The sequence below is a fragment of the Lissotriton helveticus genome, chromosome 9 (genome assembly GCF_964261635.1).
Source record: "Lissotriton helveticus chromosome 9, aLisHel1.1, whole genome shotgun sequence".
NCBI classification, from domain to species: domain Eukaryota; kingdom Metazoa; phylum Chordata; class Amphibia; order Caudata; family Salamandridae; genus Lissotriton; species Lissotriton helveticus.
In genome coordinates, this window is record NC_136070.1 from 936,372,657 (window position 1) to 936,399,132 (window position 26,476).

Consider the following 26,476-nt stretch of genomic DNA (forward strand, 5'->3'; position numbering starts at 1 on the left):
CAAATGATGGCTTCTGATTTGTTAATAGGCTTGTTAGTCTCACCTTAGTACCAGCTTGTCTTCATTTGTAACCTCGGATGAGGACTGGCCCTTTTACTTTAGTTGTTACACATACATCTTATTTAGTCTGTGAGCTTCATTTTCTTTAACAAGTTTCTGTGACTGCAGGCTCTACATGCTTTCCTGCAACATGCAGCGCATTCAGCTCGCCATGCGTGCTTTCATGGGGCGCTTTTACAAAAAAAGCATTTGTTTGTCAACCTGTACTTTTTGTGGTAAAAGTGCCCCATACCGCGCTTTCACTTAAACAGCAGCAGCAGACCTTTTACATACGGCTGCTCTAAAGGAAGGGACGTGGCCTAAATTAAATTGAAAGCGCAGCATGGGGCACTTGTAAGCAGCAAGCATTTGCACTGCAATAGGTCTCGCATTTGAGAAAGTGTGACCTATTGTTATTGTAAATGACAATGCCTTTTATTATTGCAGGTTTTTTTTAACACAGAAATAAAAGGCTTTGTCATGTACAATGCCAATAGCTCAAAATCTCACAATGGCGAGACCTATTGCATTGCAAATGCTTGTTTCCTTTCCATTCTGGTACATGATACTGTTATTTGGTAAATGCAGAACTTAGAGTGCTATGATGCAAAGAAAAACAAGTTTGAGTTATTGGCATTATAAATGATAATGCATTTTATTTATGTTTTGGTTTTTAAAACCTAAGTAAAAGGCATTGTCATTTACAATGCCAATTGCTTAAACTTGAGTAAATGCGAGACCTATTGCATTGCAAATGCTTGTTTTATAAGTGACTTCAAGTGGAACTATCACCTCTCATCAAATGGCAAAAGCTAAAAGTTAATTTGTGAAATGCACACCGATGAGTCTACTGCACTTTATGATGATGAATAATATTAATCTTGGGAATGCCACAGTTGGTGGCTTCAGATTTGGGAATCTGATTATTAATCAATACTGTTATCTCACAATTCCTCAATTATAAAAATGCACCATCTTCATTTCCCCCTCTGCATTAGTCTTTCCTCATCACTAGCTCACTCTGTATGCATTGATCTAAAGATCTAATTGGTAGCCTCACCACCCCCAAAACAATATTCCCTGTTTCTTGCCACAGTGTGACTTTTACTTGTTATGCACAGTCTGCTATACCATTTCCCCCTTTGCTTTTGTGAACTAGCAGAATAGTTTAGATCAAGTTTGCTTTCTTCACGAAAGTGTACACCCGAAATAATAATTGATTTTAACAACAATTCTGCATTAACATTTTAACATAGTTGTCCAATTACATTAAATACTAGATTCCCTGAGTCTTGTCTTTTTAGGATGGGGATCAGGCTTGTAAAATAACATCTTTGATCAGTTTGACTATCTTTGAACAACTCTTTCTGGTGGAAAGTTTCAGATATATAGTTTCTTCGCTGTTTCTTAAACCTGTTCAGAGAGGTAAAAGCATCCCTGACAGTATGTAAGATGTGTTTCCAACACGTCTCCTCCCAGCTCAGAAATTCCTTCACATCTCAAACCTGCACACCTTCACTCCCAAAACAATAATTTTCTTACACATCTTGTGAACCGTTTGGCCCTCTTTCCTACTTGATGGATAGGCCACTCCCTCCATGTCCGATATTAATTTATTAAGTATGTGTCAGGATGAATAGATAGTGTAACTACTATATGCCTTTTTGCGTCACACCAATTGGCCTGCCGTTCAGATTGACAGGAAATGGAATTAACTCTCAAAATACTCTAGGGCTTCTGGCTAGCAGCTTGCAGAGAACACTTATTTTTTCCCCCTTCTGTAAAATCTGTTACGACAGTTCGCTTCTCGAAACCAAGTATATTTGGAGGGTACAATAGCCATTTTGTGTAAGCTGTAGAGAAATCTGTTTTTGGCTTGTGTGACCGTTCCCCTACTTGTTGGGTAAAGTCCAATTCTGCTCTCTCTGTTGTCAGTCAGTATTGTGAAAAAGAAATTACACACATACATTAATACAACGTGTCATACACTCAACATATCCGAAATTGCATTTATTTCTATGAACCTGTTAAAAGTCCAACCCGTTTTGGTTCACCACCAGGATACTCGCCCTCGGGGCAAGCATATTGCAAAACAAAACCACTGTCTTGTTTTTCTTTGGGTCTAAAGCTATACATTTGTGATACTCAAACAAAGCTTTTATTTGAACAGTATTTACCTAAATCCTAGTAAAACGCTTTTGGTACCTTCTGTTTTTCATGTTCTGTTTATTGACATTTAGCTACCAGAGTTTGCCCAGGGTTCTGTTTGCCTGACAAAAATTGTTACCTCATGGCAACGTATTGCAGTCTCTGCCATTAGCCCATGGATTGGAACGTTCAAAATGCCTCAGACAGTTATAACAATGAAATGGTGGCCCTTTCATAGCGGGCACCAGTGAATGGCTGTGAAGTCCTGATAGCATGCTGAGATATCAAGCTCAGTATATATCATGAAGGCATTGGTCACCATAGTATGTCAATTGTTGCAGTACTGCGGCAGTGTCCTTGGACCTTTCTTTTGCTGGACAAGAGAGAATGTGGATCAACACAGGTGTGGGTGAATGATGGCAAACCTTTGCGAAACAAATTTTTCGTCTTGTTACCCCTACCTTGTAACTGAATAACAGAAATCTGTGAGTACCACATGAATGCATTATTGATCAGTCAAATGCTATTCCATCTACATTCAGCTTCCGCAGGTACTACAACCAACCATCCGTACTTTTGGTAAATGACTGTCTTGGGGAAAGAATAGATTTAGTAGGTTATAGAAAATTGATATATTTTTTTTTTTGGTTATAAACTTTTATTCATCGTCAGTACACACGCACAGCTTTTCGCCTACAACCCTGGGGCCGGCAGCAATGTAGGGTAACCGAAATACATAGTACAATAAAATTGTAAGCCGTACGACTCTGTGGATGTCCCGTGTGTGCCGTCGCCCCCCACCCTGTCCCCTCTGGTCCCGGGATGCGTGGTCTCGTTGTGTACTATGCGGTAGAGTTGTTTGTGAGTGTGCCTGTCGGCCAACAAAACGCAGTACCAAAACCACCCTTACAACAATCCCGCCCAACCCCGTCCCACCCCCCCTGTCTGCCCATGTGCCTGCAACCACCATAAACCTATTGCCACGATGCCTCTCCACCCTCGCCCAAGTCACACCCTATCTGCTTCCCCCCACTCAGCTGGCTTCCTGGCACTTCCGGCCTCCCCGTAGCGCGAGGGGCCCAATGTGGGTGTTCCCAAATGTCTAGTGTCCCACCATCTTCTTCCAGGACCCAGGAGTCCCGCCCCCTACCCCGCCAAGGCCTCCATACACTGTGCTTCTAGTCCTCAGGGCCCTCCTCTCCTTCACGACACTGCTCTGTCTCCTCCTGATCCGGTACCGCGGCTTCCTTACTGGCAACGTAAGTGAGATACAGGTCCCAAAAAATGTTTGGTCTACTAACAGGGGGTAGAAGTTCGCTATATAGCTGTGACTGGGTGCAGCCGTACAGCATGTCCCTGGCCCATCCGCCTTTTGTCGGGAGAGGCCCCCGCATCCAACGCTGTGCCACCGCTCGTCGAGCCATAAGTAGCCCCATATCTGCCAGGCGACGTATCGCTGGGGGGAGAATCTTGGAATGACCCAACAACGCCAATGCCGGGTCTGCTGGGAGCTCAGTCTCGAGTATTTGGCCCAGTTCCAGAAACACGTCAGCCCAGAAGTTGTTAATACCCGGGCAAGACCATGCTAGATGCAGGAAGTCCGCCACCGGTGCATGGCAGCGTTCGCATTCCGACGACTGTCGAAGACCGTATCTGTACAGGCGTTCAGGAGTGTAATATACTCTTTGTAAAAATTTTAAATGTATGAGTCTATGTCGAGCATTAAGCGACACTCTTTTAGTATTGCAGCAGCAGTATTTCCACATTGAATCACTTATCTCTATCTGCAGGTCCCGCTGCCATGCCAATCGGGCTTTCGAGAGCGGCTGCTCCCCGCGTAGCTGCCCTGCCTTGTATAGCCGCGAAATCAGGTTACTTGAGGACTGGGTTTTTATAACGTATGTTAGCTCCGGCAGTTCAGGAGTCTCCATCATAGTCGAACCTAGCAGGGCTTGCAGCGCCGCACGGACCCTATGGAAGTGGAAACGGTGCAGCAGCGTTATCGGACTCTGGGAAGGTACAAGTAATTCCCAGGAAATCACCATCCCATCCTTGAATAAGTCACCCAGTGTAGATATTCCTAGCTGTTGTAGTGCGCGTGTGACTCCCTTTTCCCTCAGTGGTGCAAGCCAAACTGCCCAGTCTATCGGTACAAGAGGGGAGTACAGTACCATGTGAGCCTGTCTTTTGGCCAGGGAGTGCCAGGCGTGGTTCGTCGCTGTGATGGAGTCCAAGGTACCCATCCGGCGCGTAGCCTGCTCGAATACAGTAGCCGGTGGAGGGAGGGGGTGAGTGAATAGAGTCTCCAGGATCACATGTGGGATATTGCGATCCCCGTGTATCCAGGTATGTAAATGTGTCGCTTGGGCAACCCTGTAGTAACTTTCCAAGTCCGGAGCCCCTAAACCTCCTTAATCATACGGGAGAGTTAAAACTTGCCACTGTACCCTTGGTTGCTTTCCCCCCCATGCCAACCGCGTGAGGGTCTGAGTCATAGTCTTGAAGAAAGCCTTCGCGAGGATCACCGGGATATTGTTAAAAAGAAACAAAAACCTCGGGAGGACTATAATTTTCATCAGCGCGATACGACCTGCCAGGGACAGCGGTAATTTGCACCATCTATCGACATCTTCAGTCAACCTAGTATATGCGACTCCGTAATTTTCTCTGACTAAAATATCCGGATCAGGATGCAGGTGGATACCCAAGTATCGAACCGGGTCGCCCGACCACTGTAGTGGGTAATCCATCACAAACTCCTCAGTTACTGGGGTCAGCGGGAACGCCACCGATTTGTTCCAGTTCACTTTTAGTCCAGACAGCGCTCCAAACTGCACCACTTCCCTGAGTACAGAGGAGAGGTTAAGTTCCGGGTCCCTGACGTACAAAAGTGTGTCGTCCGCGGAAATGCATATCTTATATGTTTGGAAACTAATACCCTCATGGCTATGATATTCTCGAAGGGCACACGCCAGCGGCTCCGCCACCAGAGCGTAAAGTAATGGTGAGAGAGGGCAGCCCTGTCTAGTGCCTCTACATATGGGAAACTTTTCGGAGACTCTGTTACCTAACCGTAGCCTGGCCGATGGTTTATAGTACAACAACCCTATCATTTGAAGAAATGGTTCGCCCAGTCCCAGCTTCCTAAGCACTCTCGACATGAAGGGCCACTCCACAGAGTCGAACGCCTTCTCCATGTCTAGAAATACCGCTAACGCCTTATTCTCCGGCTTCACATGCTGCATAGTCCCCAGTACCGTGCGTATGTTGTACATGAGGTTCCTAGAGGGAATAAAACCGGCCTGTTCTGGGGCTACTAGTTCCGGGGCAAGTAGTGCAAGACGTGTCGCCAGCACCTTGGCATACAGTTTCGTGTCGACGTTGATCAGGGATAGGGGTCTGTACGACCCTCATTCAGTAGGAGGCTTACCTGGCTTAAGGAGAGTAACAATGAGTGCCTCCCGCATGGACGGAGGCATGCTGCCTTCCAAGCATATGTCATCGAACAATGTTGAGAGGAAAGGCAACAATTGATCTTTAAAGGCCTTGTAGAAGCCTACAGTTAGCCCGTCTGCACCTGGAGCGCTACCAGATCTCATGCTATCCAGAGCCTCCACTATTTCCTCCTTCTGAATGGGCATCATGAGGAATTCCCTTTGTGCGTTTGACAGTTGCGGCATTTTAATATAGCTTAAGTAATCGTCGATCGTTCCCTCCATGCCCGACGACTTAGATTCGTAGAGATTGGAATAGTACTGTCTGAATTCTCCAATTATCTGCTCCTCATCAGTGAGGACCTCCCCAGCACTCGACAGTAATTCACCCACTATAAGTGGACGCCTCTCGCTTCGGACTAATTTAGCCAGAAGGGAGCCAGGCCTCTCGCCCTCACCATAAGTGCGGGCCGTGGCGTATTTACCCATGTGTTGGACCGCCCTGTCGGCCTCCGAGTTATATTCTGCCACCAGTCTTTTAATCTGTTCCATAGAATCCCCCCCGGGCTCCGCCCGTTGTTTCTTCTCAAGCTCCGAAAGTTGTTTTTCCAGGTGGTGAAGCCTCTGTCTAATGGATTTTAGGACACTGGAGTGTTTGGCCATGGCAACCTCGCGTATATATACCTTAAACGCCTCCCATAGTGTTTGGAAGCACTCCACTGAGCCCACATTAACGTAAAAAAACCTGTCAATTTCATTGGCGAGGTCCCCCCTGAAGACTTCGTCTAGTAGCGAATATGGGGGGAAGCGCCACGTAAAGGGTGGGATCCTGTGTGCCGGTGTCTCCAGAATCAGGAGGAGAGGGGAATGATCCGACCGCGTTCGTGGTAGTATCTGGCAGTCCCTTACACTACTGGAGAGCCGTTGTGATGCAAGCCAATAATCTATTCTGGTGTGCAGAGCATGATATGCAGAATAGTGAGTGTATCCTCCCCTGGCGTGGTGTCTACTGCGCCACACATCCACCAGATCCAAGCGCACTAATTCAGAATGGAGCACCGTGGCCGCCGCCGACTGGCTCCTAGGGGGACCCTCAGACCTATCCAGATTCGGGTCGAGCACTAAATTGAAGTCCCCACCCCAAAGCATACTTGAGTAGTCGTGTGCTCTGCATTTCTGGGCTAAGTCTGAGTAAAAGTCTGGGGAATCGTAGTTAGGCCCGTACACATTCACAACCAAGAAGTCTAGCCCCCTGCCCGAGCATCTACAAATCACGTATCTTCCCTCATCGTCGGTCTCTAGTGATGTCAATGTGAGCTTGGAACCAGGATTTACCCACGTGAGTGTCCCCCGTGAGTGTGTGGTGAAGCCCGCTGCGACACTACAGCCCGCTAAACCCTTGTGTGTCAGCATTTTTCTGCTTAGTGGTAAATGAGTCTCCTGTAAGAGAGCTAGATCAATGTGATGTCTACGTAAATAACTAAGGACCGTACGCAATTTTCTGAAGTCATTTAGGCCTCTCACATTCCACGTTAGTGCTCTTAGGTGGGGTGGTGCCGAGTCCTTCAGCGATGTGTTGGCGTCCGCCGCAGCCCTGTCTGTCATTGTGTAGTATGAGGTCATCATGCAAAAGTCGCAGGTGCCCAGAAGGGGCACATTCGAGCAGATAGTGTGGTGTGGCATTAACAGCAACGCACATAGCAGTACCCCCCCAAGGGGTCAATTTTAGCACATCCGCAGACAAACAAGATAACAACTGGTATTCAACCATTGTCCCCAACAAGCCACTCACCACCCACAGCAGACCCACCCCAATTCGGCCATGCAGGTCCCCATCCCACCCGCCCTTCCCCCAGCCCCAATCCAATCGCCCCCTGTGCATAATGCTCGTGGGCAAAGGTAGCAAGCCAACTCGGTTTCAGAAGTAACTTCCCAACTCTGGTGCCCAGCCCCCCTCCCCCGTCTCGCACCACCAGCTATGCGTTAACGCACCAACCTCTACATCAGTATCATATTCTCCCCAGTTTCCCTGACTAGCCCCCTCCACCCCTGTCATCCTATAGGCGACTCCCACGTTCCACCCCTCAGCAACTCATCGGAGATATATAGTGACTGCCCCTGACTGAGACCAATTCCTACAACAGTCTATGTCCATATCAGAACCCCAGCCCATCTTATCTGTTACATCACAGCCATGGGAATCAGCTCCAGATCCATGTCGCTCCCACTCCCCGGACAGCAGAGCGGACAGCTGAAGTGCAGCGAGCGCCAAACATCCCGCCTTCAAATCAGTCCTGGTCATCTAGTTGTTGTCGAGCAGGCTCCTCCTGGCGTTCGGCTTGCTCATCCGGCTTATCTCTTGCCCACTTTTTCATGGCTTTCTGCAATTCTGACGGGTCCGTAAAGATATGTGAGCGACCTTGCCTGTTTACACGCAGTTTTGCTGGGTATAACATTGCGTAATCGAGGCCAATATTCCTGAGACGCTTCTTGTGTGGAGCAAAATGCTTACGTGCCTCCTGCACCCGTGCCGTGAAGTCTGGGAATATGGAGATCACCGACCCTTCGTAGCGCAAGTCACCCTTGGTCCGTGCCAACCTGAGCGCTGTGTCTCTGTCTCTGTAATTTAGTAACTTCGCTATAATCGGACGGGGAGGCAAACCTGGATTGGGCTGAGGGCCAAGAGTGCGATGAGCGCGTTCCACCACAAACATTGCCGAGAACACATCGTCGCCCAGTAGCTTGGTGAGCAGGCGCTCAATGAATAACTCCATTTTCCCTGTTTGAGTGGTCTCCGGCAGGCCAACAATGCGGAGGTTGCAGCGACGGGACCGCGCCTCCAAATCCTCCGTCTTATCTTGCAGTGTTCTGATAAGCGTCTCCGCCCTGCGCCTTGCCGTGTCCAGTTCCGTTTGGGCCTCCTCCGTGATTCGCCGCTCGGCCATATCATGTCGTTCCGCGTGTTTGTCGAGACGCTCCGCCATGCGGTCCATTCTGTAGGACATGGCGTCCATCTTGGTCCCCAGAGCCGCTATGTTTGTCTGAATGTTTTGCTCCATGGTTCTGAGCATTGATTTAATGTCCGAATTGTCCTCCTGCGGGTCCCTAACAGTCATCTCTTCTTCTCGCTGTGGCAGAGGGCTCTGTACCGGCAGCCTCCTTTGCGAGAAAGGGAGCTTACTCTGAGTCCTGTCCCCCTTCCCCATGGTCGGTATCTTCCTGCGGGGGCTGTGGTCCTCTGTCGGCAGACCCCTGATTCCAATTATGTTGCAGATGCCCACTCAGCCGACCACTCGCTAGTGGGTCTTACCAGCTGCACGACTCCAGCAGTCCCGGGGCCTTGAAGACGCCACTGAACACCCCCGCGGTTCTGCAGTGGCGAAGGATTGCGTCCGTCCCCACCAAGACTAAGGTTGTTCTTCAGGAGAATTACACTGTTGGCCCTGCGCTGTCCTGTCCACGTGAGCCGACCCCGCAATGGCGCCCCCTATGAAGGTGAGAGGCCTGTGGTGCAGTAGTGCTGTGTTATGCAGGAGCCACCACCTGCTATGCCACCCTGTCTCCTGGCGTGGCTCTCTGCACAGGAGGCCCCCCTGATTGAACGTGCAGAGGGGGGAAGGGGCAACCCTGGGTCCGGCAGCACCGTCGTCCAGCCGCCCGGCTCGGGTCACTCCCCGTGCAATGTTGTGTCCGCTGCCCTGACGGTCTCAGAGTAACAGCGTCGCCGGGCTCCCACTTCACACACTGAACTGGCTCACCGCTGGGTCTGCTTCCCCGCAGCGGGAATCGGCTGGTGCCTCCTGCAGCTCGTTGTGACCTTCACTGCCTCTCAACGGATTTTCAGACTCCCGGAGCCGAAGGGCCGTCCACCGGAAGCAAGCTCGCCGGTCGCGGCCGCACGTCTCCTTACGCAACGCTGGGCCGGTGTTACGGGAGGCCGCGGTCCTCAGGCCTTCCCGGCGCTCCGGAGCGTCAGCTCGCTCTCACTGGTGCGAGCGGCGGAATCACCTCACGGGCGGGTCCGCTGGATCCCTGTCGGTTCCGCCAGCCTCGAGGGTGTCAGGGGTATCAAAATCGCAAGGTTGGTGCAGGATCTTGCAGGATGTTTCTGTGGCGCCGACGGAGCTCCGGGACTATGCGGCCATTTGCATCGGCTGCTAGCTCCGCCCCCGAAAATTGATTTTTAAGTTCAAAAACAGAGAATCATCTGGAAAACTCAGTGTTGCATAAAAAGGACCCTCTGTGTTAGGTTGGAGGGATCAAGGAGATCTGCATATCATTTTTAATCCTAATTGTCCAGATCCTGTTGTGATTGTGAATGATAGTGCCATTTTGAGTGACAATATCCTTACAAAATTTCCTCCAGTTTTCAGTGGTAATATTGGCAAACTCAAAGGGATTGAACATCGGATTGTGTTAAAAAAAGATGCATGTGCTAAAGTACATAAGACAAGGAATATTCCTATTATTGTGAGGGAAGAGGTGGAGAAGGAATTAGACAAATTAGTTAAGGTTGACATTATAGAAACTATAGATTCATCCGAATGGATTTCTCCAGTTGTAGTCGCAAGACGCAGCAATGACAAGATTGATTTACCCCACGTAAATAATAATATTGTCATTGACAAATTTCCCCTTCCTAAGATTACTGAAAGGCTTGCTCTTGTCAAGGGTGCAAAGTGGTTTTCCACCATCGATTTATCAGCTGCATATCATCAGATTCCATTGGCTGAAGAAAGTAAATTCATCACTGCTTTTAATATGCCAATGGGATGTTTCCAATACAAAAGAATGCCTTTTGGACTGGCATCTCTGGCTGCTATTTTCCAGAGGCTGACGTATCAGTTGTTTGGGAAACATCCAAAAGTAAAGTGTTTTCAGGATGCTATTCTCCTTTTTGAAAAAAAACAGGCAAGAACATGATGAGGTCTTAGCAGAAGTGTTGAGTGTGTTCGAGAGTAAAGGATTGATTGTAGAGCATGGGAAATGCAAGTTTGCTGTGCATTCTGTGACCAATTTAGGTAATGTGTTGTGCAGTGAGGGTGTCACTACTAAACCCAAACTTGTAGAGGCGGTTTAGAATGCTCCATATCCTACTATTTATTTATTTTGAAGCTTATAAAGCGCTTGGCTACCCCCGGCGGTGGTGTCCCGGCGCTGCAGACAGCAGGCTAAAGAGGGAAGATAGCAACTAGAGACTGGAAACAGCCAGGTTTTTAATTTACTCCGGAACAGCGCTTCTGATGGAGAAAGCCTAAGATCTAATGGGAGGCTATTCCAGAGTTTAGCTGTCCCTACAGCAAACGCTCTGCCCCCCATTCTGGACCAGCGAAAGTGTGGAGTGACAAGGAGGCAGAGATCGTTGGATCTGAGAACTCTGGTCGAGTGGACCGGTTTAAGCCTTTTTCTCAGGTAAACTGGACCAAGTCCCTAAGTGCCCTAAAAGCAAGAACCAGTGCTTTAAATTGAATACGCCGGGTCACTGGCAGCCAGTGCAGCTTCCTCAGGTATGGAGTGATCGAATGGCAGTAAGGGATGTTACCAATCAGCCTAGCAGCCGCATTCGGCACGATCTGCAACCGATTGATCAGGTAGGCAGGGGCACCAACATACAAACTATTTGAGTATTCAAGATGAGAGGTAATTAAGGCATGTATGACAGTCCTGCGGGAATCAAGAGGAAGATAAGGAAAGATTTTCCTGATCATACGAAGTTTGCAGAAGCAGGCTGCAGTAACTTTGTTAATATGGGTTTTACACGATAAAGTATTGTCAAGTTGAAAACCCAAGTTGCGAGCAGCTTGAACTGGAACCGGAGGAGGATTTAACTCCAAAGGCCACCACAATGTGGTGGAAAGTGGTGACTTCTGATTGAAGAACAAGACTTCCGTCTTGTCCGTATTGAGTTTGAGATTATTAGAAGTCATCCAAGAGGAGATGTTGATAAGGGACGAAAATTGGTCAAACTGCCGTCAGAGTGATCTCTGACGGAAAAGACAAGCTGAGTATCATCAGCGTAGGAGATCACTCTGACCCCCCAGGATTCAACCACATTTGCCAGAGGAGTGAGGTAGATATTGAAAAACAGAGGGCTGAGTGCGGAGCCCTGCGGGACACCGCAGAGCAAAGGTTTATCTTCAGATACTAAAGGTCGAAGAAAGACCTGCTGGGATCTACCCGTGAGAAAGGATCTGACCCAGGCCAATGCAGTTCCCGCAATTCCAATGTTACGCAGGCGGTCCAATAGTATGTCACGCGATACAGTATTGAAAGCCGCGGATAGGTCGAGGAGAACCAACATGGCCTCCTCGCCCGCATCCACGTACTCTCGGATGGACTCAGACACCTCAAGGAGAGCCGTCTCAGTACTGAAGCCTGGTCTAAAACCTGACTGAGAATCGTGCAACAATTGTTTGGATTCTAAATAGTCGGTCAGTTGCTCCTGTACCACTTTCTTGAGAATTTTTGCCGGCTTGGGGAGAAGGGAAATAGGTTGATAATTGCTGAACATTGATGGGTCAGCATCAGTTTTCTTAATAATTGGGAGCAGCATAGCCTGCTTCCATAGATAGGGGAATTGGCATGTGAGTAGAGAGGTGTTCCAGATAGCAAGAAGTGGGCTGATCACCAGCGAGGCAAGGCTACTTAGAACATGTGCTGGGGCCGGGTCAAGAGGAGATCCAGATTTACACCGGTCTGATAAAGTCAAGGCAGACTCCATGGTTAGCTTTTTAAACGTGACGAAAGTCTCCTCCTGCGTGACTTTAGAGTCCCGCAGGAGCAACGCCCCGTCATGCTTAAAGGTGGATGAAATATTAATGATCTTATCATGAAAAAAGTCGGAGAGACCGTTGCAAAGAGTTTTACTTGGGGCAATCGAGGTGGCCAAGGCAGGAGGGTTAGACAATTCCTTAATGATGTTAAATAAGGTTTTAGCTGAATTTTCGGCAGTCTTAATTTTCTCTACAAAGAATTCCCTCATCGTGGCCCGCTTTAGTTTGTGGAATTTCTTTAGAGCCAATTTGTAGATGGCTTTTGCGGACGCATCATACGTCAATCGCCAATTACGTTCTAGTTTTTTACATCGTCTCCTTTCCTCACGTAAAGGCTGAGAAAACCAAGGCACAGATGGTCTTGTCCTTAAGGAAGCTAATGGTGACATTGGGGCAGTAAGATCAATAGCGGAAGAAAGGGAGTTGTTGAACTTCGCTACGTCTGCATTCAAATCATGGGAGGGCTGCCCTATTAATTTAGGAAAAATGGGTTCTAAGGCCGCACAGGTGACCTTATACCATTTTCTCCCGTGATCCCTACCTTGAGCTGAAGAGACCGATGGAAGTGGCAAAGTCAGCTCAAGCGGCATCAAATAATGATCCGACCAGGTGAGAGGTAGAGAAGGGAGAGTGGTTAAGCAAGGATGATTAGAGAAAACAAGGTCGAGGGTGTGGCCAGCTAAATGTTGGACCCTGAACCAGCTGAATCTGGTTCAAACCAAGCATGGAATCTCGGAAGTTATTGGCTCGAGAGTATGTGGCCTCATCTATATGGAGATTAAAGTCTCCCAGAACCGTAAAGTGCGGGTGCTTGAGTGAAAGATCTGCAATCATATCAACGAGTGAAGAGAGCGACGCGGGTAGGGCGCTAGGAGGATTATACACCAAAACGCCCGCAAGGATAATGGTGGAGGAATCCGCAATAGTAAAATACATGGCTTCAATGAGGCCTAACTTAGTGATTTTCCTAATGGTTATTTTTAGATGCGGATGCAGAATGACAGCAGTCCCCCCCACCCGCCTTTGTGCCCTCCCGGTTTAATCCCACAAAGCAATAGCCTGGGGGGGTCGCAAAGCTAATATCAGGATTACAAGGATAACAAAGATAACAAGGATGAACTCAGATAATTTCTTGGTCTTGTGGAGTTTTATGCTAAATTCGTGAAGGGATTCTCCTCCAGAGTTTTCAATATAAGACAACTTCTCAAAAACAAAGTTAAGTTTGTGTGGACGAAGGAATGTGAGGCTGAGTTTGCAGATATTAAAGAAGCAATCTCAAAAGCTCCCATTCTTAAGGGCTTTGAACCAGATGTTGACAATGTGGTCACAGTAGACGCCAGCAATAAAGGTTTAGGCGGTGTTCTCTCACAAAGAGACAGAGAAGGAAATGAATCCATTATTGAATATGCCTCTCGCGCACTGCCTCCAACAGAAGAGAAATTCTCCGTTATCGAGAAGGAAACCTTGGCGTGTGTGGGCCTTAGAGCATTTTCGATCCTTTGTTTGGGGTAAAGCATGCATTATTCGGAATTATCACAAACCTTTGATGAAATTGTTAACTACAGAAGGACTTTACAATGCATCAGCTAGAATTGCTAGGATGTCTATGCGTTTGCAAAATTTAATTTATACTGTGGTGTATGTGTCTGGGAAGAGTAATGAGTAATGTGTTGGCTGATTTTTTTTCACGCATGCCCACACCCATTCAGGAATGTAGAAAGGACGAGTGGGAGGGTTCACACATTGCGTTTATCCATGACCAAGGTGCGCCCAGTTTTCAAGAAGAAGTGTGGTAAAAGGAATATTCTTCTGATATGGTTCTTCGGCAACTTATTTTTGTGATTGTGCATGGATGGCCCCAAAAGAACAATGTAGACAAAAATTTGTAAGATATTTAGGAAATTAGAAATGTTTTTGTGAACCATGATATGGTTTTTAGGGGTGAAAAAGTTATTCCACCTTCAGTTTTATGAAATGAAGTTGTTAAAATGTGTCATGAAGGACATTTAGGAATTGTTAAGACCAAAGAACTAAGAAGTGGTTTTGGTGGCCTGGTTCGTACTTGCAGGTGGAAAGATTAGTGAGAAATTGCTTGTGGTGTGCTTGTGGTGTGAAATTGCTTGTGGTGTGCTAATGCTTATACATCTCTTAGAACTCTTAGAACTAATATGTGTGAGGCTATAAGTCCCAAAGAGCCTTGGCATACCGTGGCGGTGGACATTATGGGTCCAATTGATTCCCCATACAAGTTTATATTTTCCATGATTGATACCTTCTCTAGGTGGCCTGTAGTTAGAGTAGTACTTCAGCAAGGCCTGGATGAAACCGCTGCCATTGTTAAGCACCGAATGTAAACTGCAGATGGCTTCCCCACGTTCCTGTTTGAGTGCTTCACAGGAGTGCGAAAGAATTGGAAGCCTCTGACTCGCATATGTAACTCCAGCCTTCGCTCATCAGCCAGGAAAATCATCAGGATTCCAGCGTGGAGTTTGGCGAGTGAGCACAGAAAGATTCCGTTGTGGCAAGGTTTGAGAGGTGGCCTCTGATGCGATTAAATTAATTGGGAACAAAAATTTACTACCACGAAGGAAAATCCAGCATTGGAAAAGCATCAAAAGCAGAAAACATTTCCAATTAAAAATGCCCAGCAGGTGGCAGCATATCCACAATACATATCCAAATAAGCGAAATCCAAACGGAGTTTTGCACAGTGTACGCACAATAAAAATGGCAAAAATGATGAAAACGGGTTCCTAGGTGTTCCCGAGGTCGTCGCCAAATTTGTTAAGTAGCCTCCAGATGATAGAAGATTCAAATTGAGGTTTATTCAATTACAGGGACACCAACAGCACAGCTCCCTGGACACATCTTGTTCCTCCTACTGCTCAACTGCTCTGTCTGTTCTGTAAACTCCAAAACTTCAGGCTCAGCAGTTGAACTTCCAAAAATACACAAGGGAGGTCGCGCAATACAACAAAACTTAAAGGGGCATGTACATCAAACTTATACTGTAAAACACAACACAGGGTCTCGGACCTGTTAATGCAAGACTAATGGGCAGTATAAATACAAGAGGAGGAAGCAAGCTTGGAGGCATAATTTAGAGCCTCCATGGTACACAACTCTGGGACTCCTTGGATGCTCACCTAAGGTCTTTGCTCTGCCTACCAGCCTTCAAAAGAGAGGTGAAAAATCACCCATTTTGAAACAGAGCTTTGGGCCTCAGTCCAGCCCTCCAAGGACGTTGTCCAGTCAATCCAGGCTCTGTAATGGTTAGCGCTCCTTTCTTTGTGTGTGGTGCACTTCATCCACAGGCCAGGTGTGGCCTGCGGGGGAAATAAACGAAAGCGCTTGCTTGGGGGCGTTACTCCCTCTACCAGCAGGAGTGCGTGTGGCGTGTATTCCTTGCACGCTGCGCTGCCGCGACCAGGCCACAGCGGCTGACTCACTGCCACCCAGCGCGTCTCCACATTGGCGACGAGGAGGGCCGTGACCCTCGCTCATCTGCACACCGGATCCGCCCGCTGCTGCCGGGGCCGAAGACTCTCGGCAGCAACCGCGACTCCGTGAGATGCCGTCTACCGCGCACACACGCGCATCCTCATTACCAGGTGAGTGCACCCTGCTGTTTCACTCCTCACCAGCCTGGGAGTGTACAATAAAACACTGCAAAGTGTTTCTCTGCCCCACGTCTTGCTGTGCAATCAGCTCCTGCATGCCACGCCCCAGATGTGCACTGTATTACCTGCACATCCTGCCTGAAGACAATCTGCCTGCCCTCAGCCCAGCTGGTTGGCCCCACACTTGTGGTCTGTGTGCTGCTGCCACTGATCGTTTCCATTGGCCGGCCTGGACGGCTCCACAAACTCGTCACCCACTAACCTCGCCTGCATATGACCGTCATGGGGTCAATGAACAGGCTGATGCACCAGCACATCCCCCCTTCTAGCATGCGGCTTCAGGCGTGTTGCTGCCATCTATCCCCTTCGACGCTCGTCATGGCGTAGCCTCCTCGCACGCTCATGACGAGCCCAGCTCGTCACGTAAAGTGCGATTTTAAAAAACCCAGCGTACGGGCGGAATTCCGCCCGCACGCATGCGGCTAACGAACTGGAGGATCTGGCAACAGCTTCCCCTAGATGGAAGATCTGGATCGAGCGCCTCAACAACTGTTTTGTCGCCACCCGGGAAACCGATGACGCAGTGAAGATGTCTCTGTTACAATACTATGCGGGGGTGAAATATTCAAACTCTTCAAACACTTGGCTAACACAGGGCAGCCACAGATTACAACGCAGCAGTGACCGCATTAGATGCCCATTTCGACCCCCAACTCAACCCCGACTTTGAACGTTTTAAGCTACGTCAAGCCCGCCAGAGGGAAGGGGAGTGGATGGGCACATTCTATGCCCGATTGCACAAACTGTGCCAGTACGTGCACCGAAGATGATCAACCAAAAGAAATCAGGGCACAGCTCATCCAGGGGTGTCGGGACAAGACCCTGAGAGGCCTTATTCTATGCCACCCAAAGATTGCGCTCAAAGATATCCTCATACTGGCGAGGTCCCATGACCTGTCCATGGCCAGGGCGAATGAGATGGACCAAGCCCTCATCAAGTCCCAAGGGAAGACCGACACTATCAAGACGGTGAGAGCAGATGCCCTCAGAACCAGGCCCAAATGGGAGCCTTTTCACAAGCAAAAGCTGGAAACGTCCAGACCAAGATATGGGTAGTGCGGACATGAGCCGCACGCGGCAAAAGACTGTCCCGCGCAAGGGAAGACCTGCACCAACTGCGGGATACCCAATCATTTCGCCTCCGTGTGCCGCAGAAGGAGCAGAGGCCGAGATCACAGGAACCAAAGGCCCCCATCTCAAGCGGTAGCAGAGGAGACACCACTTACAGAGGCCCCAAGGAGTAGCCGGAGATACCAAGGACCAATTGAGCACTCGTCAGAAGATGAGGATGACGAAGTATACCTGATATCCTTCGCATGTGAGCTCACGCGACGCCAGAGGCCACAACCTACTTGCATGATCCACGCCGCTGGCACAGAAATAAAAGAAGTCATCGATACCGGAGCAACGGTAAATGTAATGGGCCTTCAACAATATCGACGTCTGCGGCCATGCCCACCGGTGACCCCGTCGAAAACCAAGATATATGCATATGGAGCTGACACACCACTCCAGCTGAAAGGAAAGATATCAGTCCCCATCAAAGCGGACGACCTAGAAGTGACAGCCACGATCCATGTGATCGACAGACAGGCAGACCCACTACTGAGCAGCCACACGGCAGAAGACTTAGGTCTTGTATCGTTCGCCAGGCGAGTCCAAACTCATCAAGTAGAACTACTCTGCCAATTTCCCGAACTATTCCAGGGGTTAGGGTGCATCAAGTGTGACACCATCAAGCTTCATATCGACAAGACAGTCACTCCAGTTGCCTTACGTCACAGAAGAATACCATTCCATCTAAGGCCACTAGTGGAGAAGGAACTATAGACCCTGGAAGAACAAGGCGTCATCGAGAAAGTCTCAGGGCCGACGCCGTGGGTTTCCCGGATGGTCATCGCGGAAAAATAGAAGTAGCCAGGAGCAATACGCCTCTGCATTGATATGAGACTACCGAATAAAGCCATCAAGTGAGAGCGTCACATCACCAACGATGGACGACATCATCGCAGATGTTAACGGATCAAAGTGGTTCTCAAAAATCGATCTGAATGCGGGATACCACCAGCTACCGTTGTCAGAAGAAAGCTGTTACATCAGCGCCCACCTAGGACTAAGGAGGTACAAACAGCTCAACTTTGGAATATCCTCGGCAGCAGAAGTGTTCCAGAACACAATACGGGAAATGCTATCAGGATTGCCAGGGGTATTAAACATCAGCTAAGATATTTTGATCCACTCAGCAACGATCAACACAAGCACCCCTGAAACACCTTGAAACGCCTAAGCGAGTACGGGGCAATGCTTCACAAAGAGAAATGTCGCTTCTTCCAACCATCGCTGGAATTCTTTAGGTACGTGTTCAACCAGGAAGGCATCCAAGTAGACCCGAGGAAGTCTTGAACAATTAAGAACGCCCCTGCTCTGAGAACACCCACTGAAGTGAGAAGTTTCCTAGGTATGGCCACATACTGTGGGAGATTCATCCCAGGACTAGCAACCCCAGCAGAACCGCTCGGAGCCCTCACTCGGACAGACACCAAGTGGCAATGGGGTCAGAAAGAGGAAGAGGCGTTCCAAGAAATAAGACGCACTTCCGGAGGAAGCCACGTTGGCATACTTTGATCCGGCCAAAAAGACAGAAGTACTCGTTGGTGCTAGCCCGGTAGGGCTAGGGGCAGTATTATCCCAAGAACATGAACTTGGCCGATGGGCGACCCGGCGTTCACCAGCAAGTCACTCACTTCCACCGAGACAAGATATGCTCAGATCGAGCAGGAGGCGCTAGTCTTAAAGTGGGCCTGTAGCCATTTTCATCTATATTTAACGGGACAGCCTTTCACCATGGTCACCGACCATCAGCCCCTCGTTCCTCTCTTCAAAGGGACTGCACCTCACTCCCTACCCAGAATTGAGCGATGGGCAGTCCAGCTACAGTCATATGAGATGGAGGTTGTATACCGCCCAGGGGCCAAAAACCCCGCTGATTTCCTGTCACACCACCCCGTACCGCAAGACATACAAGAGGACACCGAGGGGACCAAATAGTACATCCACATGGTATCGGCAGCTGCATGTCCACAGACCAGGACTCTTGATGACCTCAAAGAAGCAGCTACAACAGACGCCGTGCATGTTCGAACTCTCTGAGCAGTCCAGGAAAGGTCTTGGACGGATTACCTACGACAAGCCAACTCTTGGGCTCCAGAAGACAGAGAAAATCTCACAAACATACGGCGGATAAGGAATGAACTCGGCGCCATGGAAGACGGAATCCTGCTAATAGGGTCAAGGCTACTGATACCTCAAGCACTGAAACACAGGGCAACTCAACTAGCTCATGGTGGCCATCAAGGAGCAACTAAGATGAAATCACGGAGGCGGGAAAAAGTATGGTTTCCGGAAGATCTTGCGAGCAAGCACCTAACGCCATGCATTGCCACGAACACTCCAAACAGGAGCAACCGTTCTTCTCAAAGACCGCTGACTGGGAGGGAAGTTTAGAACAAACTATAAACCAGGAACCAGGAACCTGGAAAGTAGTTGCCCGCAACGGACCCATGGGAAACGCCAGACTCCTCCAACCAGCCTCAGAACTCAATACTTATCCTTTTTGTCAGTGACAAACATGGAATGTTCAAGTTCGACTGATTCATATCCAGTGTTAGGAAGTGACCATCGGCAATATGTTGGCATTGTACAAAATAAATAAGTACAAATCTCTACAGAGAAGGTAAAATAAATAATTTGGTTCCCATTCTGCGTAACCTGGAAAACCATGCTCGTCTTAACTACCTGGTATGAAATTGACTACCTGTGTATGGGGTATCATGCTCTGTGCAAGAAGCATGAGAGAAAACAAACCACCACTGTGCGCTGCTGTGATGCCACAGCATTCCCCATCAGAATGTATTGCACACAAGTGTGACATTGGTTTCAAACAAGGACATTTGAGTGCCTGTGTTTTGAGACTGTTTCGCATTTCTGTTGTATATAGAGGTCGGCTGTATTTGTTATGTGCAAGACCATGTACTGCCCGTTTAGTGTGTGCATGTGGTGGATAATGCAAGAGATGTCTGGATTGTTTGCAATTGGCTCTTGAATACATCCCATGTGCTGTGTGCATGCAGAGGCAAATGCAGATGATTGGTGAGAGTGATTAGCAGTGTTAATGCAACTTGACCTGGTACCAGTTAATAGGAGTTTATATGAAGATTAGTATTTGGGAGTGAAGGAGGTACTCAGTTGAAGAAGCTGTCTGAAGGGCTTGTTGTTAAAATGGGAGCTATGACCCCAGAATTTGTTTTCTGTGCAAGGTTGTCCTCTTTTGTTCCTCTGTACTGAAAGAAGAGGCTTTAGGCGTCTTTACTCAAAAAGGCTGACACCTTTTGAAGAAGGTCAACAAGTTTGTCACAAAATATAGGTTTTGTGCGAAGGCTTCATTGTTGTATTTGTGTATTGCCTTAGTGTAAACGCTGGACTAGTGGTACACGTTTGAATGGATGTAGACAGAAGAGTTTGGAATTGGGTGGCATGAAGGAGCAGCTGAAGCCTGCTGCTTTTGAGCACAGCTTTGCTGGTGGAATACATCTGCCAGGGAATCAATGGCATGATAGTGGGGCATGGGAGTCCATTGAGCACCCTGACAAGTGGATAGCTGGAAAATATTGTTGTGATGCCTACAGGAAGGCCCTGGGCTCTTCAGGCCTGCCTCTGAACTTCAGATTCTGTACAGTATTCCATTTTCCATGCCATAATCATGGATCAACTAGCTGGTAATTATGTCCTGGATAGTGAGTGACATTTAGTTTGGAGTTTGGGAGCTCAGCACTCATAGTAAGTTAACTATTCCCTTTATTCTTTAAGAGGGGCGGATTATCTCATATGAATGCTTTAATTGTATTTGTGTATGAGTCTCTCAATTTGCGCTGCATTACATTGGCACTCTTATATTCATTCCTGTGGCCATCATGTCGAGTGCCGAAATGAAGTTATGCTGTCTCTCCGGGGTAAGAACCTCCTCTATCATGCGGAGTCTAGCGAATCCTGAGTCTGCCCCTGTGTCACACAGTTCTTTCGTATGCAGATAGCATTAACTTGAACACATGCATGGAAGGAGCAGAAGGTGCTGGACAGGTTTGCAGTTGGAGTTGCTTGTGTCTGGCTTTGTGATGCGATTTCAAAGCACCAGGTACCACCAATATTTGTGATTTGACATAGGGCATGACTTCAGAGTCCTCGTGGGGGCACATGTGTACTGACTTCCACCATAAAGAAGTACTGTGGTTTCTTTGGGAGACGTTTGCGACTGGGCCACGGGGATGCAAGATCTTAGTATGCATTGGTATCTATAAGATTCAAACTTTGTTCTGGTGCTGCTTGACTTGGGATTTTACCAGCCCAGTATGGCAGGTTGATTCTGTGTGATACCACTGTTTTTAAAGGCTTGTTTCTGGATTGTTGGTGTCTACCAAGGAGCATGCACATCCACAGCTATTTGTAGAACATGCTTGGAGTACTACAGACACCTGGGCTCGATAGGGATGTTGAGTTTGGCGTACATTTGGACAGCCTAGATATCACAGCTAACTTCAGAAAGAACTGTCTCGCTACTGTGCCCAGTGTGGAAGGGACAGCTTGTGTTCAGGTAAAAGTGCAAAGAAATCTGCATAATGGCCTCTAGAGGGGTTTTTAGCTTTAAGAAAGTATGAAGTAATGGAAAAGCACTACTTTTCTCTACATCATCAGGAATCATCAAGATGGTAAAAAAATATTTCATCACTTTAAGATAAATAGCAGAAGGATGCAACTTTGGTCAGTTTTTAAGTTTGGTCATGAGCCACAGGAAAATATGGTATTTGGAGCGGTAGTATCGATCCTGGGTCAAGGACAGAAGTTAGAAATGGAGCAATCCAAGAGTACGATAATTAGGGCGTAGGAAAGCAAGAGGTGTGGGTACAGAGGCCGAGGAGGTGTGAGAGGAGTGATAGTTTAAACAAAAAAAGCTGACTGTCAAATGTGGGAGCCACTGGTATTATTAATGGTATACGTGGTCTTCTGAGGTTGTATATTGGTGAAAGGACTTGGAATAATGGAGAAACAGCTGAATAAAGGCATGTGGACACCTTGGTGCGAGAGGAAACGTTAGAGAAAATGGAGGTGTGCGAGGTTTCTGGAGTACAAGAAGCAGCTTAGATCAACTTGAGACTAGAGCCACATTGTGAGCGTGGCTCTGATAGTTAAACATATTATTGCTAAGGTTAAGGACCAGGGTCTGCATTCTGATTTGCCACTTGGGGGGATGTTTCTAAAGGACTTGGTGCCTCTTTCATATTCCTTCCAAAAGACCTGTTGTCCAGCCTTACAGCTGCGGGTTTCCAAGGCCTTGTAGGATGACGCTGGAAGTGTATGTGGGCGCACTGTTAGAAGTGAAGAGCTCCCTAATGGTGGTATATGGGTAGAGTCGAAAATCCATAGAAGCATGATCGATTTCTTTTTTTTAAACATGTTATATTAGGTTTGGAAAAACAAAATACATGTATTACGAAAAATATTGGGATTTGCTCAAAACCAGTTGTTGCGCATAATTAAGGCATATAGATCAATCAGATTTGAATTGACGTTCATTTAGTATCACGTTTGTGTTCGGGCACCATTGACTGCACTATTTCCCCAGCCCAGTTCAGCCTTGGGTACAGTTTTGAGGTGGATACCTTTGTACGAGTTTGGTCTCCTTGTTTGTCTGGTCTTTATTGGTCTCTCTTGAATTCAATAAATGCTCCATAGATTTGATCTACTTTTCAGGGTCATCCTTGTGCTGCATAAATCACCTGCTCTGCCACCATGCCTCAGTCTGAGTTGTTACCACATTCTTCCAAGGAAGTTGTCACATGGTTCCCCACAGTTTGTGATGTCCCATTTAGCCACCATGAGTGTCATTTCGCAGACCAATAGAATGTATTTCAACAGTGTCCAAACTTTCCAGATCCCAGCACTGCTAAGCAAGGCGTGATGTCCAAGCATTCCCCAGTCACCGTGATAACTGATTTCTGACTTTGTGCCAAATGTTTGTATTCATGAGCATTCTCATATGGTATGAATGACGGTACCCACTTTGTTGCATCTCTGGAAGCATGAGTGATTGTTCCTGAGAAGTTGAAGTTTTAGTGGGCAGGTATGGGCAGAGTTGTTTTGCATATTATTGTCCCATGTGATGGAGTACTGTTAAGGGCTAGTGGCTGTAATAAAGGATTTCTTCAATTTCTGTGCATGGGTCCACGTTTTGCAGTACACATGTTGACTGCTTAAGTTTCTAGGACCTTTCAGAATTAATACAAACTCTGGGAAAAAAGACATGAGTGACAAGTGTGATTGAGTCCCTGGGATATATAACTAGTGACATGCATTGTGTGTGCACATTCGCACATTGCGAAGGTGTGCTATAAAAAAATCTGATCCTTGTGCTATATGTAGGTACATCCCACAAGCAAGTAATTAGCATATCATGTAAGGTGACCTGCCAGAGGTGGCCCTTGTTACACCCAGCATATAATGTCCGTCAACACCATCGATACTGAGAACAGATGAGTGATTATGCTATCAAGTTTCATGTTTCAATTATTTGTTTGAGCAAAACATACTCTGTTTGATTATTTTGTTTCACAGGAACACGAACGGCTTTAAAAGTCATAGCGGTTAGCTTTCCAACTTCGGGTACATAATTTCCACACTTGTTTTGTTTTACTCTCCAGTCCTTTTGTTTGATTCTGTGCCACAGTTATTTCTGAATGATGTAGCAGATACACACATCTCTATACAATATGGTGGAATAAATAAAAATGCTGCTTTAGTAACTCTGTAATAAAATGAGCTCTCTTCCTTTTTAGGAAATTGTTCCAAAAATCTGAGTAACCCATGTAACTTGTCGGGATACTCCATGTTCTTCTGCAATTTTTTTAATTTATAGACAAGTGCACTATGCCCACTTACATAAAATTTGCCTTATAGTATCTCCTAAGCCGAAGTCTTTTTTCAGAAGTCTTATTTAATCTTGAAGTTTCCCTTTTTCTGTCCTAAGCAAAAAAGGTAAAAGCTTCACTACTAAGCATAGGCAAAGCAAATTGGTTCTGCTTTGCCAATGTTAAGGTAGAGCGTGATTGACATAGCCATGGCCCGAGTGGCCATTTTAATTCAATAAAAAGCAAAAGAAATTGCTTTCTATATTTAAAGATGGCCGCCGCTTTGCGTGGTGAAACATACTTTGCGTTGGTACCTGTGTCATGTGCCTTGCTGTGACAATGCAATTTGGTTGCCAACTAGGAAGTATAGAACATTGGAGTATTTAACATAGCTAGTCGCCAGCACTGGTACAGCCAATATCGCCAGCATCATGAAGACGGGCAGCACTCTATAGTCTAGTGGGCATTACCAAGGACGCTATCTGGTGCCTGGGGAGCCGCAGAGAAGCACTGGAACAGTGGAAGGGGAGAGACAGGGTAAGGAGAACATCCCTATTGCAGCCATCTGGCATTGCTGAGGAGCACTGGGAGGATGGTGGGAGGGGAGAGACATAGTAAGTCAGGAGTACACAGTAAAGGGCGCTTGTGCACTCTGAAAACAAGAAATGCACTCTGATAGAGTGCTAAACATGTAATGAAATTTAAACCCCAAAACCCCCCAGAAAAAGTAGTTCCATAACATCAGCTACACACTAGCCAGTCTAACGTTAGGGTATACAAGTTACGCTATACGGGAGGGGCAAATGCAGAATAGGAAGAAAAGCCACCAAAACAAACAAGAAACTGAGAATGACAAGAACGCCATCTAATCCTAATCCTGAGCCGGAACCGACAATGTATTATTGTATAAAATACTGTCTCTGACAGAGCTGTTTTTAGTGAGGCTTCAGAAATGGAAAATTGCTGCTGCCTAAAGTTGGGTTTACTTTAATCACGTGTACCCCACCACAGGTAAAGTGCCATGTCCATTTAGACCCTCACTGTGTGGCCTTACTAGGTCTACTCTCCAATTAGTTTGTGAGCACATGTACAAAATATAGGAAGGAAAGCGTGAATGACTGCATGTGTGAAAGTAGAACAAGAAGCATTCCATGATGCTTAGTCAGGAAGGTTCCTGCAGCCTTGCCACCTCCCTTGGAACTCTTGAAAACTAAGGAAAGCTGTGGGAAGGCAGGTGTTTTGAGCACATGCCTCCTCATTTGGCATTTGGGATCTTTTGAAGTATGAAAGAACCAGAGAAAATGTAGGCACACCCTGCATTGCATCAACCATTCTACTTCCTTCTCCGGTCCTATAGAGATCAAAGGGAATCTCCTCTTGCTACTTTGTGTAGTTCTCTGTCGCTCTCTGGCTAGGCTCACACCTCATAAGGAAGAATTCCACTATGAAAAGACAAGTAAGGGAGTGTGAGCGAACATGAAGAATGTAGAGGGGTGGGCCACAATGTGGAGAAGTCAGTTGTGTGCAAGCTCAAGTTCCTGAACATAAAAGCCTACCTTTAGCTATGCAAAAGGGGCGAATTCAAAAGCTGTTTCTGGAGGTTTTTGTTGCAAGTCACTACAGTTTGACTGTTATTTTTCTCATGGCTTCCCTTTCACCGTTGTCCTTCCATTTGTTCCAACACATAAGCCACTAAAGAGGACGAATGGGAGGGGGCACCAAATTTGGTTTCGCTCAGTGCACTCTCGGAGTAAAGGCCAGATCTGAACATAACTGCAGGGTCTGATATTGTCTCATGAGACTCAGATCTGCATCTTTTCCTATATTAACCTCAAGAAATAATCCGTACTCTTTCTCACCTTGTGACTGCTCTGGACACTTTTACTTTAGGTGGGGGGGGGAGGTGGGGACTGGTTGAATCTCAATTCACTTTGATCCTAGAGTCTCGAATGAGGCTTCAGTGGTATGACTGAATAACTCTTGTACATAATTTGATCTCTTTATAGACTATAAGCCTCCCATGGAAGCCCAAATAAATGCTACTATTGAAACACAATTTTAACATTGCTTATTTTGATAATTTCTACTTCCACATGAATGTGCTTTGCCTGCTGATACACCCTCTATAATGAGGCGCTGGGTTGTTTAGATTGAGAACATTAGCTTGTATATCCCATTGGTCCTGGAATGGAGGGCTCTTGCTTTTTCAAGTCGATATGTTGCACTGCTTTGCTTCAGAGAGAAATACACGGTGGGTGTTGTGTACAGTGTTCTGCAATGAGTTCGATCAGTGTATGTGTCATTATGAATGCCACAGCAAGCTGTGCTGTCCAAGATCTCCTGAGCCTGTTTGCCTATTTTGCCATAGGGTTTGTATCCAAACATGGAGGTGCAGGTACTCCTGATTGTCAGAGTGTAAACATCTTTTCACTTAAGTTCTTAGA

General features: G+C 47.1%; 1 protein-coding gene across 2 annotated transcripts in view; it reads left to right on the plus strand.

Annotated features, from left to right (window-relative positions):
• The window catches only part of ACY1 (aminoacylase 1), a 197,418-nt gene that overhangs the window by 78,522 nt on the left and 92,420 nt on the right, over positions 1 to 26,476 (plus strand). The window lies entirely within an intron of this gene.